This window comes from Bidens hawaiensis, unplaced genomic scaffold (assembly GCF_021521415.1).
Source record: "Bidens hawaiensis isolate Kalapana, Puna unplaced genomic scaffold, B.hawaiensis_p1.1 tig00025960_1, whole genome shotgun sequence".
In the NCBI taxonomy this organism is placed as follows: Eukaryota; Viridiplantae; Streptophyta; class Magnoliopsida; order Asterales; family Asteraceae; genus Bidens; species Bidens hawaiensis.
In genome coordinates, this window is record NW_027494162.1 from 179,773 (window position 1) to 200,360 (window position 20,588).

The window sequence follows — 20,588 nt, forward strand, 5'->3', positions numbered from 1 at the left end:
AATCAATATTATTGAATTAATGAGATACGATTATAACCAATTATATAGAGATACTAAATACACTTAGATACCCTATACAATATAGAACTTAATAATAATAAACTGAAACTATAGCCGACATAGTCTAATATTCCCCCGCAAGTTCAGGGCGGTTAGCAATCTGCAACTTGGACGGCAAAAACTCAAACTTTTGAGAAGACAAGGGCTTCGTAAAGATATCAGCTATTTGCAGGGCCGTTCTCGAGGATTTATATACCTTGGCCGAGCTGGAAAAAAGGCCCGTATAGTTTAAATGGGTTTTGGATATAAAATTTTTTTTAGGGTGTATATTTAAAATTATTAATCATTAATCGGTTTACGGAGAACAAGATCACCAATCATTTATTCTTCAAAAAGTTTTTCTAACTTCTTTGAGTATTGATTTCATTGGTATTTAGAAGAGAGGATAGAACCCAACTATTGTTTAAAGTTTCTTTTACAACATATTCTTCTAGAGAAAAAATTTAAAAGAAATAAACATGTATTATTAAATTAAAAATTAGAGTAAGTCATATAAATTTATAGTCAGCAAAGTTAAAAGCTTGATATAGAAAATATAATAATCATATAGAATTATATAAATATTAAAAACCAATATGTTGTCCGTCTGTACTATTCATGAAATTATCAAAGCTCAACAACACGATTTTGTTTACCTCTCTGTTTCCAGCCACACACCTGTCTCACCACAAACATGTATTCTGTATTCATACTCTCCTCTCTCACTCAATTATCCATCTTCATCTTATTTATCTCTCTCTCTCTCTTTCTCTCACTCACTTTCGTTTATTCTAATCAGACATCTTATTTACGTGTCGCCGGTACAATCATATGTCCGCGACACCATCTGTCGTTACCGGGATCCGACTCGGAACCCTTGCTGGCGACGGAGTGGTGGTTTCTGGCGGTGGTGTGGTGGTTATCTGGCTGTCGTCGGCTTCGTTGTTGTAGGAATTTTAAATCACATGTGTATTCCGTTGGCAGATTCCGATTCGAACCCTTGATGGCGGCGGCGACATGACGATGATGAAACCCTAAAAGAGAAACCCAGTATATAGAGGGTTTAAATCTCATATAAAAGGTAAACTAACATCCTCGGATCTTCACTTTATTCAAGAATATCTTTATAGTAGTTGTAGTTGAGGTTTGTTTAGAAGAGTGCCAATTTTTATAATTTATGTTATTTTTATTCGACTATTGGGTTAGGACTTAGTATTTATGATTTGAATATGTCAATTTTTTGTTAAAAAGTTATTTTTTTGTTTTTTAGGCCGGTAATATGTTTTGTTGTCTATTAGGTGTTTTCTTAATGCTGCCTAACTTATCAATATCTTTATGTTTTTGATAGTTTGATTCACAAAGGAAAAGGAGAATTTTTATCAACTAGGACTGGTCATTGATGTTCAGGTACTCTTTTTATATCCATTTATGTTGACTTATTTAGAGGTATGCCTATGTGTTCTATTTATGTTGACCACTATATGTTATCTGTTTATTAGCTTGCAGTAGAGATTCATATATGCTACCATCAACTAAAGCTCATATTAAGGTAATTCATCAGTTCATTTACTTTATAGTTCATAGGTTGAGATCTTAAGGCTAAAAAAAGATGGCGAGGCTAAAAAAAGATGGTGCCTATCTGGGACCACATTTACAGATCAATATTGATGAGTTTTTTTTTAGTTATTTCAAGTTTGTGAGAGGCCCGTAAGCCATTAATTAGTTTTTTTTTATATTTTTTTTGTCAGATAAAGATCTTCATACAAATAAAACTAAGAACCTGCGCATCAGGTTTGACCCAATTGAAAGACAGTATGTGATTTCGGCTTGGCACGGTCTGAACCAGTAGCCACTTTTTTCTAAGGTGGTTGTATAAATACACAGTTTGAAGAATACACGGTAAATTTCCGCTTCGTGATGTAGGGTAGTATGGGAAACTTCATATATGTCTTCACTCTTGAGCATATTATGACTTGATATTGAGGAATGTTACCTTCTACTAGCTGTGAAAGGACACAAGGTTTTAACAGATATGCCATTAATGGCCATTACAATCATTGCTAAGGTATTATGTTTTCAACAACTCCATCGACTCACAAGGTTTTGGGAAACTTTTGGTATGTCGAACATATAGCTGTGATCATATAATGATCATATAAATTGGATCGATCATATGTAGAGTTTTAAGGTATTGTAATATGTTATGCTTTATGGTTATTGGTTGGAACTTAGCCCAATTTCATTTTGTATATCACCTTAACGCCCATCGCATCGCGCAGGTTAAATATCTTGTTAGAATAAAAAAGTAAAAGTAAAAAACTGTTAGTTATTCAAATCGTTTACTCATTTAGTAATAAAAAAAACAAAAAATAAATTTACATCTTAGTATCTTAGTAAATACTAAATAGTAATAAATAAAAAATAAAAATAAATTTACGACTTAATTTAAAGTGAAAAAAGTATGCATATAAATTATAAAGTGAATGATTGTTTGGTGGTGTTAGAGAGAAAAGAGAACAAAAAGCCAAGTAAAAAAATAGTATTTTTATTCAACAACCATCTTCTTCTTCATTTTATCTCTGCAACTCATTTCCTTCATGAAAACTTCTATCACTACATAAAAGATTAAAAATATATATAAAAATAATTCTGGGCCCCCAAGAATTACGTACCTCGGACGGTTGTCCGGCTCGCCCAACCCAAGGGTCGCCCATGGCTATTTGATCATTGGTTGAAATAAACTTGACATTGAGATGACCTTGAGTAACTTGTTCACGAACAAAGTTGTAGTCAACCTCGATATGTTAGTACGGGCATGAAACACCGGATTGGCGGTGAGATATGTGGAACCAAGGTTATCACACCAAAGTGTCGGTGCCTCGCTTTGTAAGCCAAGTTCACGAAGAATAGACTTTAGCCAAATTAATTCTGCAACAGTATCTACAATGGCCTTGTACTCTGATTCAGTAGAGGAGCGAAAAACTGTTTGTTGTTTGCGAGCTGACCAGGAGATGAGGTTTGAACCCGAGTATGTAGCAAATCCCCCCGTGGAGCGGCGATCGATTGGACAACCAGCCCAGTCAGAATCAGAGAATGCCTGCACATTAGTGGTCCAGTGAGAATCAGAGAAGGCTTGTAGCCGATAGCTCGTGTTGTGACGAAACCAAAGACCCATAGTCATAGTACCCTGTAAATAACGCAAGATGCGTATGACAGCAACCCAGTGATTTTCCGTTGGAGCATGCATGAACTGACACACCCGATTGACTGCAAACGCAATATCAGGACGAGTAAGGGTCGCGTACTGAATGGCGCCAACTGTTTGTCTATACCGAGAGGGATCGTCCAAGAGAGGACTATCATCAGGAAGTAAGACATGAGAGGTGTGCATAGGAGTGGAAATTGGTTTGCAGACAGCCAGGCCCGCCCGATGTAAAATAGCGCAAATATATTTTCATTGGGAAAGAACCAAATCTGATTTCTTGTGAACAACCTCCACCCCGAGAAAATAATGTAGTTGCCCCCAAATATTTAAGAGCAAAAAGTGAATTGAGGCGGGTAATGAGCTTGTCAACCGTGTCAAGATGGTTACTGGTAATGATGATGTCATCCACATAAACCAGGAGATAAACCAAAGAACCCGATGAATGGAGAATGAACAACGATGGGTCAGTTTTGGACCCAAAGAACCCCAACTGATGAAGAGCACCAGACAATTTGTTAAACCAGGCACGGGGAGCCTGTTTGAGGCCATATAAGGATTTGTGCAAAAAACAAATATGATCCAGTTTTGTAGGATCAACGAACCCCTGCGGTTGGCGCATATAGACGGTTTCCTCAAGATCACCATGCAGAAAAGCGGTCTGAATATCCAGTTTTCTCAGGGACCATTTGTTCGTAACAGCCAAGGACAATATGGTCTGAATTGTGGCGGGTTTGATTACAGGACTAAACGTCTCATGATAGTCCACGCCATGTTGTTGATGAAAGCCTTTCGCAACCAGTCTGGCTTTGAACCTGCTGATGTTACCATGTTCATCAGTTTTTAACCTGTAAACCCATTTACAGTCAAAAATATTAGCGTTAGGAACAGGAGGCACAAGAGTCCACGTGCCATTTTTGTGAAGCGCGTCCAATTCTTCGAACATAGCATGAAGCCATTCAGCATATTTGTTGGAAATAGTAAAGCTAGTTGGTTCAATGGGTAAGGAGGAGGTGGTCTTGGCTAGGTAAGCGGTCGGGTTATACCGATATGGTCGTTTAGGGTGTTGTCTGAGGTTGGGGGGTCTTGAACGAGCATCCATAGGGGGAGGGGCTGGTTGTTGGGCAGTCGTGGGCGCATGCTGGGCAACCGAGGAATGGGATGTTTGGGCAGCCGAGGGTTGGGCAGCAGAGGGTTGGGCCATGGGGGTAGGGTTAGCAGGAGACGGGTGAGATGGTGAAGGTGGTGGAGATGGTTCGTTGGCTGGGGACGAGGTCGGGGCTGGTGTGTTAGGTTCTGGTGAGAAACCAGGCGGTGGATTAGGAAAGATAGAGATGTACGGGGAGGATGTAGGTGGATATGGGTTCGGCTTTGGTGAAGGTGTATACAGAAAGACATGTTCATTAAATCAAACATGCCGAGCAATGTAAATACGTTCAGTGGAAGGATCAAAACACCGATAGCCATGATGAGAAAGGCTATAGCCAAGAAAGACACAATGAGTAGAACGGAACTAGATTTTGTGGCGGTTGTATGGGCGGAGATGTAACATCACGTAAAATTCGGGCCAAAAATGTTAACTTTCAAAAGTCAAGGGATCAATTCTGCCAATTTCCAAACTCTAGGGACTAAACTGAAATTTCTGTTTTCTTTATCCATCGCGCTACGTGACAGGGTCAAGAAAGACACCCATCGCGTATCGCGATGAGGTGTCTGACACAGTGTGACACGTGGCACACGGTGGCAGCACCTGCTGCCACGTGTCACCACGTGTTGACACGTGTGGCGGCGCCTGCCACATGTCGACACGTGGCAGGTCTACACCCTGACTCACCAACCCTATATCGCGGTACGCGATAGGGGAGCCAGGGAACCCATCGCGTACCGCGATGGGGTTCAAAAATGGGTATAAATAGGAGGGCTGCGGGATTGATCCACTGACACCAAATTTTCACACACATATTCTCTCTCTAGACTCTCTCACTACCTCTAGTTACGTGCCAACGATCCCTCTCAATTAACGTGCCCCGAAACCTCGTTTTCCGTGCCCATTACCTCGATATACATGCCACTTTCCATCGACATTCCGAGTTAAGAAGGAAGTGCTGCCCCGACGACCCGGTGATTTCCTCGAAGTGCGTGCCAAGAGTGTTGGTGTCTCGAAAAGCGTGCCAAGTAAGGAGAAAAGATTTTGCAAGAAAAGAGTGTTGATTGAGCGGCGACGAAGTGCTGCCCAAGTGACTAGGGTTTATCAAGCCTACAATGGTAGGCATAATACCCGACCAAAATAATAATAAAATATTGAAAGAGCTTAATACCCTAAGTCGAAGTTATTCTCGATAATCAAAGAAAGATATAACAAAGAAAATAAAGAAAAGAAAAGATAAAATATATATATAAATAGATGTATATATATATGTAAGATTATTCTTTGTTATGAAATATATTATTTAAGTATTATGAATATACTTAAATAATAAAAGAAAAGAATACGTTTCTTAATGAAGAAGACACGTCGGGTTTTATAAATAAAGTAAAGGTTTATAAAGATTACTTTTTAACTAATGGTTTTAAAGTAAAATAAAATAATGAACTAAAGGTTCATCGAGATAAATAAGACTAAAGGTCTTAAGTCGGATCGTGTATCCGACTAATGAATGTTATACTCGTACTATAGGTGCGAGATAGCGAAGGAAGATTAACAGACGGTGTTGGAAGCCGATCCCATTGAAAAGGTGAACACGCCCCACTTTTACAAACTTGTTTTCAAACAAAGTCTACTTGATTTTATGCAAAACTTTACATGAGGCTATGTGTCTCTAAAAAAACATTATAAATAAGAGTATAAGCCAGCCCTCAGGCTATGGTATATGTTTGTCTGGATCCTTTCATATGTGGAACGCGGTGGTCACATCGCACCACGCTTGGTCACGACCTCCAGCCACGATGGGCCGGACCTAAGTTACGTCCGAGTGGGGAATGGCCATGTGTATATTTGTAGTACCTAAGTTATGTCATAAAAGCTGCGGTGTTTAGATGAGGTGACCTAGTGCAGAGACTCGAGTATATGATGATTGTTTATCTTAATTATTCCTAAGTCAAGATGGGCCGAGACTTACGTGGTCTCGAAGGGTAATTAAGTAAAGAAAATATTTTAAGCGTTAGCATATTCACCAGCATTCGTTGCTGACGTATTTTATTTACATTTTGTAGGTAATCATGAGTAGAGCTCGAAGGACGAAGAAGCTCAAGTATCCGATGGCTCAGATATCTTTATTGTAAATATTAAAACATGGTGTTTTTTGTAATCTTATAAACAAGTAAAACAAATCGAGACTTTCGTCTCGTATTTTGTAATGTAAATATTTATATTATCGATCCTTTGTTTTTATAAAGTCTTCCGCTTAAACCCGTAACTCTGATATATTTACAAATATGGTACCAACTACGGTTCACACTCCTAGGCCTAGATTGGAGGTGTGACAGGTTGGTATCAGAGTCATCGATCTTAGCGAATTGGGTATCATAAAACAATACCCAAGCTTCGATTCAAGCATAGGAAATACTTACTTGTTTATTTGAATAGGGATAAGATTGGTTGGTAACCCTTTCTTTCCCTCTCTACATTCTAAACCACCCAAAAAGATGTCGTATGAAGAATTAATGAAGTATTATGATAATGAAGCAAGAAGAACAAGGAAGTATTATAAATTCCCCAAGGACATTATGAGCAAGGATTATTTTGAGTCATTTTTCAATTTCAATGAAGGACCTAGCCAACATCCCAACATGGAACCAAGTCCTATCTACCATTTAGACAACACTCCACATCAAGTATACCAACCGCCAAGACACTCGAGTTATCACCCGACAAGTCTGCCAATGTATCACTCATTAGAGGTACCAACATATCAACCGATGGAGACCCCACTACATTACTCAGATCAAACATATGCGCCGCCAAATCCGCATCCGTCATACAATTTTCTTGCCAACAAACAAGTAAGGAGGAACCCAATTCTCCTTCTTCCGAATGGATGAAATGCCATTCCGACCAAAGAAGGTGGCATACCGGCACTTCAACAATGGATACTGCCAAATCTCACATCAACAAAGGAGAGCCATCTCACAAGCCCAAGATGAGGGTAATTATGCCTTATGAGAAGATCCATATGTCGGCAATGACTGAAGAAGAGCTAGAAAAGGAACCGGAAGAGGAAATTGATCCAGAAATGACCGAAGAGGAACCAAATGAGGAAACCGACCCTGAAGAGGAGTATCCGGACAATCCAAATGAAGTAACCACACCAATGGAGGAGCAACACTCAACCCCAAGCTATGGATTTGTGGACCCGTACATGAAATTCCTCCATGAACTCAAGGGAAAGGCGTCAACAAGTTTCCCACCATATCAAGGCGAGATTCCATCCATTGAAGAACAGGCCAATGAAATTCGTGACCAAAATAAAGCAGCCGATGCATTCTTCAATTATCCCTCCGATGTGACTGCATCACCATACCCAGATCCCAAGAACCACTACGACATTGTGATGATGGGTTACCGCGACCCACCTCCAAGATATGGGTATCCTACCGACATACCGCAGTCCCAGGAGGAGCATTTGGATCGAGCCTTACAGGAAACTGATGAGTTGAGGAAGAAGATTGATGCTGATGGAAAGAATAAAAAGAAAATGGGAGACAAACTTCTTCGCAAATGCAACAAGCTCACTAAAGTTGTGAGGAAGTTTATAAAAGATTGAGAAGAGGATGGCATGAGAAGAAAAAGTTTATGTGCATAAAATAGTTTGTATGATATGTGTATGAGATGTACCATATGTAATAAGGATAGGATCTTATATATCGTTTTAAACGATATATAAAGTATGTTGTAAATTAAAATACATATCATTTATGATATGTATATGAATGTGAAATAAATAAAACTTGTATAATAAGAAAAGAAATGTGTTAAATTTCAGATCAAAAGAATATAAAAGATAAAAAGATTTAAAAGAGAATGTCTAGACAAAGCGATAACCATGAGGTTTCCCGAAAGGAAGCCGAGAATGAGAGGATCCGATTCCCGAAAAATACATGAATCAAATACAACAAATGATCGATAGGGCTGTTAGAGAAGCATCTGAAAATAGATCCCAAACAAAACATTCTCATTCTGAAAATCCTTCTCGAAAGTCTGTTTCGAAACCTCGATCAAGACCTTCCCGCATAGACGAAAGCATGCACGAATCAAATGCCGATGGAGGCGTAATACAAGAATTTAAGAAACTGAAAATCGGGGGATGTTCATTCAAAGACTTTAAATATTACGGGCCGAAGGAATTTTATGGTGACAAAGGAGTCATTGCGACCGTAAGATGGCTCGAAGAGATGGAAACAATTGTAATTACAAGAAAATGTTCGGAAGAAGAGAAAATACAATACTCCGCCCTGATGTTCAAAGGCGAAGTACTTGAGTGGTGGAACACGCTAGTGATGAGTAGAGGAAGGGAAATAATGTATAAACTGACATGGAATGAGTTCAAGGAATTAGTGATGTCAAAGTTCTGTCCGATGCACGAGACAGATCAAATTCAAACAAAGTTCTTGACTCATAAGGTTATCGGAATAAACCTTCGTGAGTATAACACAAAATTTCACAAGCATTGTCGCTTGGTACCTCAATTGGTAACCCCCGAATCAAGTAAAGTCACTCGTTACATTTGGGGATTGCCACGAGAAATTCGTGACATGGTAAGATCGCACTTGCCACAAACTGCCGACTCCGCGATGGAGTTGGCTGGATATCTGATGGGCGGAATGATCCGCAATAAGGAGGAAGATAAGAAGGTTGTACCAGCACATGACTCGAGAAAAGGTGGAGATACCCGTTTCAAAGGTAAAGGGGTTGACCAACGAAGATCTAGCTCCAATCTCGGCGTCCCTCAATGTAAAATTTGCAAGAAGTATCCTCGAGGTAGATGCAACTTCGCCTCACGAGTCTGTGAATCATGCAATAGACCCGGCCACTCTACGGCCGATTGTTGGAAGAAAAAGATGACCTGCTATAACTGTAAGGAGATGAGACATCTTAGCTTCGAGTGTCCTAAAAATAAACCCACGGCTGGTGGTGCGGGTGGTATCGGTCAAAAGAACGAGCCCAAGAAGGGCAATGCAAAGGTCTTTGTTCTTGATACGAAGAAAGCGGCTGACATGCCGGAAACTATCACCGGTACGTTTCTTGTTAACAACGCTTATGCTTGAGTCTTGTTTGATTCAGGAGCCAATTTAAGTTTTATAGATTATAAATTTTGTAGTCTATTAAACGAACCTTTAATCAAACTTAATAAAACTCTAAGCGTCGAAACCGCTAATGGCGACATTGTTAAAATCTCCAAAGCTTTTGAAAACGGAAAAATCTTGTTAGCCGGTTATGTTTTGCCTATTCTATTATTACCTATGACTCTTGCTGGTTTTGATGTTGTATTGGGTATGGATTGGTTATCCGACAACCATGCACGTATCCTTTGCAATACCAAGACTGTTGAACTCCAAGCCCCCGATAAACGTATTATACGAATTGAAGGGGACAAGGACGCTGGCCAAGTTAGCCTAATCTCCATGATAAGGGCAAACAAATGTTTGAATCAAGGATGCTTAGCATTCATGGCCTACGTCACCGAAGAATCGAAACCCAAAGAAATCAAAGACGATCCTGTTGTTTCTGATTATGCCGATGTATTTCCCGATGAACTCCCCGGCATTCCACCCGATCGTGAAGTAGAGTTTAGAATCGATCTTATTCCTGGAACTACTCCGATCGCCAAGGCACCATATCACCTCGCGCCAACCGAGATGAAAGAACTAAAGAAGCAATTGGACGAACTTCTCGAGAAAGGTTTCATAAGACCAAGTTCATCGCCATGGGGAGCGCCGATATTATTTGTCAAAAAGAAAGATGGATCCATGTGGATGTGCATCGACTACCGAGCTCTCAACAAAGTTACAATCAAGAATCGTTATCCACTTCCGCGTATCGATGATCTATTCGACCAATTGCAAGGTGCTAGCTACTTTTCCAAGATCGATCTTCGTTCCGGCTATCACCAACTTAAGGTTCAATCCGAAGACATTCCTAAAACCGCCTTCCGAACAAGGTATGGCCATTATGAGTTCACCGTTATTCCATTCGGACTCACTAATGCGCCAGCCGCGTTTATGGATATGATGAACCGTATCTGCAAGCCTTACTTGGATAAATTCGTTATCGTCTTCATCGACGACATACTTATTTACTCTAAGTCAAAGGATGATCATGAAGTTCACCTTCGAACCTTATTTGAAATCCTTAGGACCAAGAAGTTGTACGCCAGGTTCTCGAAATGCGAGTTCTGGTTACACGAAGTGCAATTTCTTGGTCACATAATAAACGTTAACGGAATACAAGTAGATCCCGCTAAGATTGAAGCCATTTCAAAGTGGGAGGTTCCAAAGTCGCCAACCGAGATCCGAAGTTTCTTGGGATTGGCCGGCTATTATCGAAGGTTCATCGAAAATTTTTCCTTAATCGCTGTTCCCTTAACCTCTCTAACTCATAAAAACATTAAATATGAATGGGGAACAAAGCAACAAGAGGCGTTTGATATACTTAAACAAAAGCTTACCCAAGCTCCTATATTGGCTTTGCCAGAAGGTATCGAAGACTTCGTTGTCTTTTGTGATGCATCACATTCCGGCTTGGGATGTGTGTTGATGCAACGCAAGAAAGTTATAGCTTACGCCTCTCGACAACTTAAAATGCACGAAAAGAACTACACAACTCATGATCTAGAGTTAGGCGCCATAATCTTTGCACTTAAGATATGGAGGCAATATCTCTATGGAGTAAGATTTGTCGTGTACACCGATCACAAGAGTTTAAAACACATATTCGATCAAAAAGAACTTAATATGCGCCAACGACGCTGGATGGAAACTCTAAACGACTATGACTGTGAAATTGTCTATCACTAAGGTAAGGCCAACGTTGTGGCCGGCGCCTTAAGTCGTAAAGAGCACGAAAAGCCGAAAAGAGTCCGAGCTTTAAGGCTAGAACTTCAAATTGATCTTATCGACCAAATCAAATCCGCGCAAACTCAAGCGATTAACAAAAATCAAATTTCTGACGAAAAACGAAACGGCACCATTGACCCGCTAGTCAAGAGTGACGATGGTATCCTTAGACTTGGCAATAGAATTTGGGTACCAATCGTTGGAGGATTGCGCGAGAAGATATTAAACGAAGCCCATAAGTCCAAATATACAATGCATCCCGGAAGCGACAAAATGTACCAAAATCTTAAAGCGAATTATTGGTGGAACGGAATGAAGAAGGATGTTGCTTCGTATGTTGCGAAATGTCTCACTTGTTTAAAAGTCAAGGCTGAACACCAAAAGCCTTCGGGACTGCTACAGCAACCCGAACTTCACGTATGGAAGTGGGAGTTAATCACAATGGATTTTATTACCAAACTCCCAAAAACGACTCGATAACATAATGCTATATGGGTGATTGTGGACCGTGTAACTAAGTCCGCACATTTCATTCCTATTAATGAGTCGTACTCAATGAATAGATTAGCGCGTATTTATGTAAACAATATCGTTGCTTTGCATGGAGTACCGCTATCTATAATATCCGATCGAGACAGTCGTTTTACGTCTCACTTTTGGAAAAGCTTCCAACAAGCACTCGGCACAAAGCTAAACCTTAGCACCGCCTATCATCCACAAACCGATGGACAAAGTGAAAGGACAATCCAAATGTTGGAAGATATGCTCCGCGCATGTGTGATTGACTTAGGAGGAAGTTGGGATGACCACTTACCTCTAATGGAATTTTCGTATAACAACAGTTATCATACGAGTATTCAAACTGCACCATTCGAGGCGTTGTATGGACGAAAATGTAGAACGCCCGTGTGCTGGTCTGAAACCGGAAATAATCAATTATCTGGACCCGAGATAGTCCAAGAAACTACTGACAATGTTCTTCAAATTCGTTAGAGTTTAATGTCGGTGACAAAGTTCTTTTGAAAGTCTCGCCGTGGAAAGGCGTAGTCCGATTCGGCAAGAAAGGCAAACTAAGTCCTCGATTCGTTGGACCCTTCGAAGTACTCGAACGAATTGGTATCATCGCATACCGTTTGCGACTACCCGAGGAAATGCAAGGGATACATGACGTAATCCATGTTTCGAATCTACGTAAGTGTTTAGCCGATGAATCTCTTTCAATGCCACTAAAAGATGTAGAAATTAACGAGAATTTAAAATTCATTGAAAGACCAATTCAAATTGAAGATTCGAAAACCAAAAAACTTAAAAGACGAACCTTGAAAATTGTGAAAGTAAAATGGGACTCCCGACGAGAACCCGAATATACTTGGGAACTCGAGTCTGAAATGAGAAAGAAGTACCCCCACTTATTCTCGTAAGAAATCTCGAGGACGAGATTTATTTCAAGGTGGGGAGGATGTAACATCACGTAAAATTCGGGCAAAAAATGTTAACTTTCAAAAGTCAAGGGACCAATTCTGCCAATTTCCAAACTCCAGGGACTAAACTGAAATTTCTGTTTTCTTGACCCATCTTGCTACGCGACAGGGTCGAGAAAGACACCCATCGCGTATCGCGATGAGGTGTCTGATACAGCGTTACACGTGTGCCACGTGGCACACGGTGGCAGCACCTGCTGCCACGTGTCACCACGTGTTGACACGTGTGGCGGTGCCTGCCACTTGTCGACACGTGGCAGGTCTACACCCTGACTCACCAACCCTATATCGCGGTACGCGATAGGGGAGCCAGGGAACCCATCGCGTACCGCGATGGGGTTCAAAAATGGGTATAAATAGGAGGGCTGCGGGATTGATCCACTGACACCAAATTTTCACACACATACTCTCTCCCTCTAGACTCTCTCACTACCTCTAGTTACGTGCCAACGATCCCTCTCAATAAACGTGCCCTGAAACCTCGTTTTACGTGCCCATTACTTCGATATACGTGCCAATTTCCATCGACATTCCGAGTTAAGAAGGAAGTGCTGCCCCGACGACCCGGTGATTTCCTCGAAGTGCGTGCCAAGAGTGTTGGTGTCTCAAAAAGCGTGCCAAGTAAGGAGAAAAGATTTTGCAAGGAAAGAGTGTTGATTGAGCGGCGACGAAGTGATGCCCAAGTGACTAGGGTTTATCAAGCCGACAAAGGTAGGCATAATACCCGACCAAAATAATAATAAAATATTGAAAGGGCTTAATACCCTAAGTCGAAATTATTCTCGATAATCAAAGAAAGATATAACAAAGAAAATAAAGAAAAGAAAAGATAAAATATATATATAAATAGATGTATATATATATAAGATTATTCTTTGTTATGAAATATATTATTTAAGTATTATGAATATACTTAAATAATAAAAGAAAAGAATACGTTTCTTAATGAAGAAGAAACGTCGGGTTTTATAAATAAAGTAAAGGTTTATAAAGATTACTTTTTAACTAAAGGTTTTAAAGTAAAATAAAATAATGAACTAAAGGTTCATCGAGATAAATAAGACTAAAGGTCTTAAGCCGGATCGTGTATCCGACTAATGAATGTTATACTCGTACTATAGGTGCGAGACAGTGAAGAAAGATTAACGGACGGTGTTGGAAGCCGATCCCATTGAAAAGGTGAACACGCCCCACTTTTACAAACTTGTTTTCAAACAAAGTCTACTTGATTTTATGCAAAACTTTACATGAGGCTATGTGTTTCTAAAAAAAATTATAAATAAGAGTATAAGCCAGCCCTCAGGGTATGGTATACTTTTGTCTGGATCCTTTCATATGTGGAACGCGGTGGGCACATCGCACCACGCTCGGTCACGACCTCCAGCCACGATGGGCCGAACCTAACTTACGTCCGAGTGGGGAATGGACATGTGTATATTTGTAGTCCTAAGTTATGTCATAAACGCTGCGGTGTTTCGCTGAGGTGACCTAGTGCAGAGACTCGAGTTTATGATGATTGTTTATCTTAATTATTCCTAAGTCAAGATGGGCCGAGACTTACGTGGTCTCGAGGGGTAATTAAGTAAAGAATATATTTTAAGCATCAGCATATTCACCAGCATTCGTTGCTGACGTATTTTATTTACATTTTGTAGGTAATCATGAGTAGAGATTTAAGGACGAGGAAGCTCAAGTATCCGATGGCTCGGATCTTTATTGTAAATATTAAAACATGGTGTTTTTTGTAATCTTATAAACAAGTAAAACAAATCGAGACTTTCGTCTCGTATTTTGTAATGTAAATATTTATATTATCGATCCTTTGTTTTCATAAAGTTTTCCGCTTAAACCCGTAACTCTGATATTTTACAAATTTGGTACCAACTATGGTTCACACTCCTAGGCCTATATTGGAGGTGTGACAGGAGATAAGGAAAACATTGTGATCCAAAAACTCTTAGAAAAGCGTAATCGGGTTTATCGTTAAAAACCTGTTCAAATGGAGATTTGTTTGAGGAGACACGTGAGGGAAGCCAATTGATTAGGTAAATGGCTGTCTTGAAGGCAAAGTGCCAGAAACATTAGGGAAGACATGAATGAGCCAATAGAGAGAGACCCGTTTCAACAACGTGCCGATGTCGGCGTTCCACAATTCCGTTTTGCTCGCTGGTGTGTGGGCAAGAAAGGCGATGGATGATGCCAAGGTTGCGACAAAGGTTGGTAAGGGAGCGGAATTCACCTCCCAAATCGGATTGGATGCATTTTAATTTAGTGTTAAATTGACGTTCAGCCATGGTTATAAAGTTTGTTAATATAACATAAACATCCGATTTTTGAGTTAAGGGATAAAACCACATATATCGAGTACAATGATCAACACACAATAGGAAATACCGGTGACCATCAAGCGATGGTGCCGGTGACTGACCCCAAACATCACAATAAACAAGATCCAAGATATTATAACTACGAAAATTAGAATCTGGTAAATGCAATTTAGTTGATTTTCCCATTTGACAAAAAGAACATAAAATGTTTGATAATTTGTCCAAAACAGGTAAAGAACAATAAGAAACAATAGATTTAAATACTTGAGCGTGAGGATGTCCCAACTGTTGATGCCAAATATTCGAGGAAGCTTTGACAGCAGTGAAGGCAACCTTGGACAGAGACTTGAGTTGCGGAAGGCGAATAGAGTAAAAACCCTGTTCATTGGGGCCCGTGAGGAGGGTACTGTGTGTAGACTCGTCCTCCACAACAAAATGAGAAGAGTGAAATTCAAAGAATACATTATTGTCACGACAAAATTTTTGCATAGATAAAAGGTTTTGTTTAAGTTCTGGAACATGAAGAGTATCTGAAAGGTTAAAGGTTTTGTTTGAAGAGTGGAATTTAGATGAGCCAATGTGTAAAATGGGTATGGAATTACCATTGCTTACAAATAATGAATCATTACCATAGTATGCCTCAGAGTTGTCCAAGCTAGTTAAATCTGTAGTGGCATGATGGGTTGCACCCGTGTCGGGTTTCCAAGCACTTCCATAAGAAGAAGCTCCATCCGAAAAGGCGGAAAAATTGGTCAGTGGAGTGGGCCGATTTTGCTGATTGGGCTGATTTGGGCATTGAGAAGGTAGATGCCCAATTCCACAACGACTGCAGTGACCATACACGGTGTTTTGAGTGGAGGCCCATAAAAATTGCCTGCTTCCACCATTGTCTCTAGGACGTGAGTTGAGAGAGCCACGTGAGTTGCCCCGAGAGTGGCCACGGTTGTTCTTGTTACCGCGATTTGTGTTGTATGATCGAGATCCAAAATAGGCATGGGGTTGTGGTGAAAGATTCGGATTCAGTTGGTGACCCAACTGAGAGGCCATCAACTGGATATTTTGGAGTTGTTGTTGTAGTTGTTCAAGGGTTGGTTGAGATTTTAAGAGACCAGGAGCAGTGTAGGGCTGCTGTGAAGGAGTAAAGGCAGCAACAATAAGTGCCTGCGGGTTCTTTTGCACAAGTTTGGTGACCACAAAATCATGGTCATTTAATAAGGCAAAGATTAGGGTTAGAGAAAAACAAAGAGCTGATCTTGGCTCTGATACCAAATCAGTTATGAAAAGATAATTGATGGTCGGGTATTTTGTATATATATTATTGCATTAATTATGTAGTTTTATTGAGTATATTGTTAAAACTTTGGTACTTCATACGTGCTTTTGTATTTCAGGTTATTGATCATTAAAGATGCTAAATGGGAGACCTGCACGAGCATGGAATGATATCTTGGGAATACCGAAGCATGATTTGATGTCGTGGGAAGTGTTACAAGGATTCGGGAAGAGTATGGATGAGAAATCATAAGCCAATGCTAAAACTAAACAAGATGGGTTGACAAAATGCGACCTTGAAGTAAAACGATCATATATTGAGCTAGAAAATGAGTTACGGGAGCCGTAATATATGAATTTTGGGTTTCTCGAAGAGAGGAATATGAAAATGTGGTTTTCTTAGGTCGCGATACGCGATGGGATGGTCATATGGCCATCGATTATGGCGATGGACATAAAAAACGGGAAAATTAGGTTATAATCATATTCTTCATCATAAACAACCCTAACTCCGTTTTGACGAATCGAAGGAGATTCCAGCAGCTTCAAGAGGCGATTTCCACCATCATAGCTTGTGCCAAGACCCTCCGCATGATTGATATCACCCGTATCGAAGATTTGATGATGTCTAGGCTCGGCTAATCTCCTAGATTCGCACCCGGGATGTATAGTTTGTAACCTTTACAATTTTTCTCATGTGATTAAGAAAACTTGTGTATTATTAGTTATGATTGATATATGATTATTGATGTTTGGTATGTCTGTGTGTTCGGTCGGTTTAGGTTTACGTTGGTCTGAACGATCTGTTACCAGTTGCTAGATAATTAGTCATATAATTGTTTGGTTAGATTGAGTACGATAAAACATACAATTGCCCTTAACTGAGTCACACTGGCAAGGACTGTTTGATAACCAGTGCCGTGTGTAAAGTAATTGTTGATGTCTAAGGTTTTGTCTGATTGATCAGTTTTCAGTTAATCATTAATAATTAATCTGTTAGGTTGCATGAGATACTGCTGGTTGTTTACTTGAATTCCCGGGTGTGATTTGCTTTGTTAACTGCTTACAACTCGTTTATTTGTTCGTTGCTTAGTTTTCTACATTTAGTAAAATTGCTTGTGTGATCAGCACTAAAAATCAGTCACTTCATAATTAGAAATCTGTTACACGAATACATTGACCACATACTCCTTGTGATATGATACCCTACTTGCTCTAACTATTTAGAATAATTAGGTTTTTGATTGACTCAAACGACGGTCATCAAAATGGCGCCGTTGCCGGGGAGTTAGTGCGCTTAGTGTTTTCGTGTTATTTGATTTCTTTGTTTATTTTAGTTTAGTTTAGTTTAGTAATTTTTAATTTTATTTTTGGTTTTTATTTTATTTTTCCATTTTACGCGGGGTGTGTTGTTTGTGTAGGTAACAAATTTTTACACACCCGCCACTCGGACAGACAGTCACACCTTATGGGTCAAAACCAAAACCCATCCCGAAACCCGAGCACACAATTGTCACTATGAGTAATTATGGTGATTTTTGCTATTGTGAAGGCCCGTATCACTATCGGGATTGTCCAGTAGTTGCACAAAATTGACAAGAGCGTTTCTATGGGCGAAGATATATGACGATAGGCTATGAAGATAAAGAGATTTTGTCATATTATTCACACTCTGATCAACACACATTACCAAATTATGATGAAGATTATCAATCAGACATGGATGACCAAAATGATCAAGAGCCGTATTATTCCAACTGTGAACCGGAGATGCCCTATTCCTCAAGTTCCCAAGACACGGTGGAATCCAAACTTGACAAATTGATAAATATTATGGTTGAGCATAACAAGGAATCAGAACAACAAAGGAAATCTCTCGAGGCTAAGTCGACCAATAAAATTTATGAAGAGATTATACACACTGAACCAGAATAGGATGAGGATGATTTTGAATATTCTCATGAAGAAGATGAGTATGAATATCCTCAGTCGTTTGATGAAGAGCAACAAAATATTCTGCATTCTAAGCTCGATGCCATCATGAACGTGTTAATGGAACAAAAGAAATAGATGATGGAAGAAGAAAAGGAATATGAGCTAAGACATGAAAGAATTTTTGCCTCGCTCAATCCGAATATTGAGGACAAAATTGAAATCAAACGAGACCAATAGGAGTTGGTTAGTGGTACTATGTCTGATGGTGATGAAGAGAATGAGGTTGTTGATCTTCCAAAGCAAGAAAGTGAAACTTTGATTCAAGTAGAAGATACAACTCATTCAGAGTATGAAGAGCCCAAGGTAGCCATTGTGAATCCTATGCCTTCTCCAGTACTTATTATTCCAAACAACAAGTGTGGGGATGAAGGCTTGGTAAACAATGAAAAGAAAGTAAGCATGCAAGATATTGGGCAAATAATTAAGAAGCGGCCTCACAATAATCATTCAAGTAGCATGCCAATCACAGTAAAGCGGTTATGGACTTGGCATGTAAGTTACCGAGCGCATATTGGAAACTCGGTGGGTAAGTGTGCACTTCGACCACCGTGAGGAATTCAGGTATTGTCGAGCTGTAGACATCAATTCAGCGCTAACCGGGAGGCAACCCGGGGTTTGTAAGTATCTTTCCAATTTGTTTTTATTTGAGTTATTATCTGCTGTATTTTGATTTATTGTATATTGTGTTGTATTTGGAACTTTGTGGGTGTAGTTCACTATAAACCCTCACAAGACCTCACTCGTCCACCCGGGCTACCGGGGGGTTTAAAGGGCTTGTTGCGTACGCTAAATGCAATCGTGATTCCTACGAAAGTGAGTTAGGTCTTTTAACGTTTTTAACTTCTTTAACAAAATTTATTATGAAACGACTTAATTCGGCTCGGTAATTTTTTTTAATAAAATTAACAGAAAATCATTTTTATAACTCTTGAAAGCCCTATATCTTACACTTGTGAAAAGCTTGCTTCTACACGTCTCGAGATTTTGCAGGATTGGTTGTCAGTTTTGGTATTTGGGTGTGAGACGAGTGTGCACGAGTGTTTACGAGGGTTCGCGAGCCAATTGTTCCATTTCATTGTCGAGGATATCAGGTGATTTCAGTTTCATAATTTATTTTGTCTTATTAGTTTAGATGTTAAAAGTGTAATTGTGTAATTGCTAGTAGAACCATCACATTAGAGTCCCGGGTTTTCAATTGTTAAACAGTCAATTTCAACCCCGTCTCTCAAATGTTCATTAATTGTTTAAATATTTTAACATTAAGGATAATGTAAACCTCAAGTGTGGGGATGGGGGAAATTTGAGAATTTTAGCCCGATAGTACCTCGAAGAGTGTTCGGACACCAAAGTTGTTAACAGTTAATTATTGTCATTAATGCCAAGTTATAGGTTTCTGGTCATGGTTGGTTTTTCAGCTTCTCGATAGTTTTACTCACGAATGTTTTCAAAAAGAGAAGTTGAAAATGGGGTCGTTTAGGCGGCGGGGATAACGAGTCAAGGGGACGGGTATACATGTTTCATATCGGCAACCCATTATTCCAGACATATTGTGAGATGCCCCCATATACTTAATACACATATTATATAATATATATAAATCATGTCTTACACCATTGATTGAGGGAAACCGGTATGTTTTACAGAGTTAGAACTTGCTTGTCACATGCTTTTCGAGATCTTAATACCACCACCTGTATGGAGATTAGGACTTTAGAAAACCTTTACATACACTTTTCCTCCACTAAATAAAATTCTTTACCCGACATTATCCCCCTAGGAGCCCGTTTGGACCTCATTCCTGTTTATTTGCTAAACCAGACATTACACACCATTTCAGCCTTGACCTTCATTATATTTTAACCCTTTGTGATGAAATCTAGTTCGTTATCGAGTTGTATATAGTCAGTTTTTGAGCATAATACACAATGACGTATGTCTCGGTTGAATTGTAAATATGTGTTTGTCATAGTTGTACAATTATTTGCTTCAGTGCATTGTCTATCAGTTTGCAAAAAACAAAAAAAAAACAAAAAACAAAAAAAAAATTGAAAAAAATAATAATATGCAAAAAAGCCAAAAAGAAAGTCAGTTCTTATTCAGTTATGTAATTAGAAGTCTGTTTGGTTTTTATTAGTTGTCTGTGTATTTGTTTAACTGGGTTTTATCCACCTTAGTCACTAAATATGCCTATTCCGCACCCAACTTAAGCCTCAGCAAAAC

General features: G+C 39.5%; 1 long non-coding RNA gene across 1 annotated transcript; it reads left to right on the top strand.

Moving 5' to 3' along the window:
• The first annotated feature begins 799 nt into the window (after positions 1-799).
• LOC143572507 (uncharacterized) lies at positions 800-1,815 on the top strand. Its single transcript, XR_013142269.1, has 4 exons — positions 800-1,120; positions 1,388-1,446; positions 1,539-1,588; positions 1,788-1,815. It is a non-coding gene; the product is annotated as an uncharacterized LOC143572507 (long non-coding RNA).
• The last annotated feature ends 18,773 nt before the right edge of the window (positions 1,816-20,588 follow it).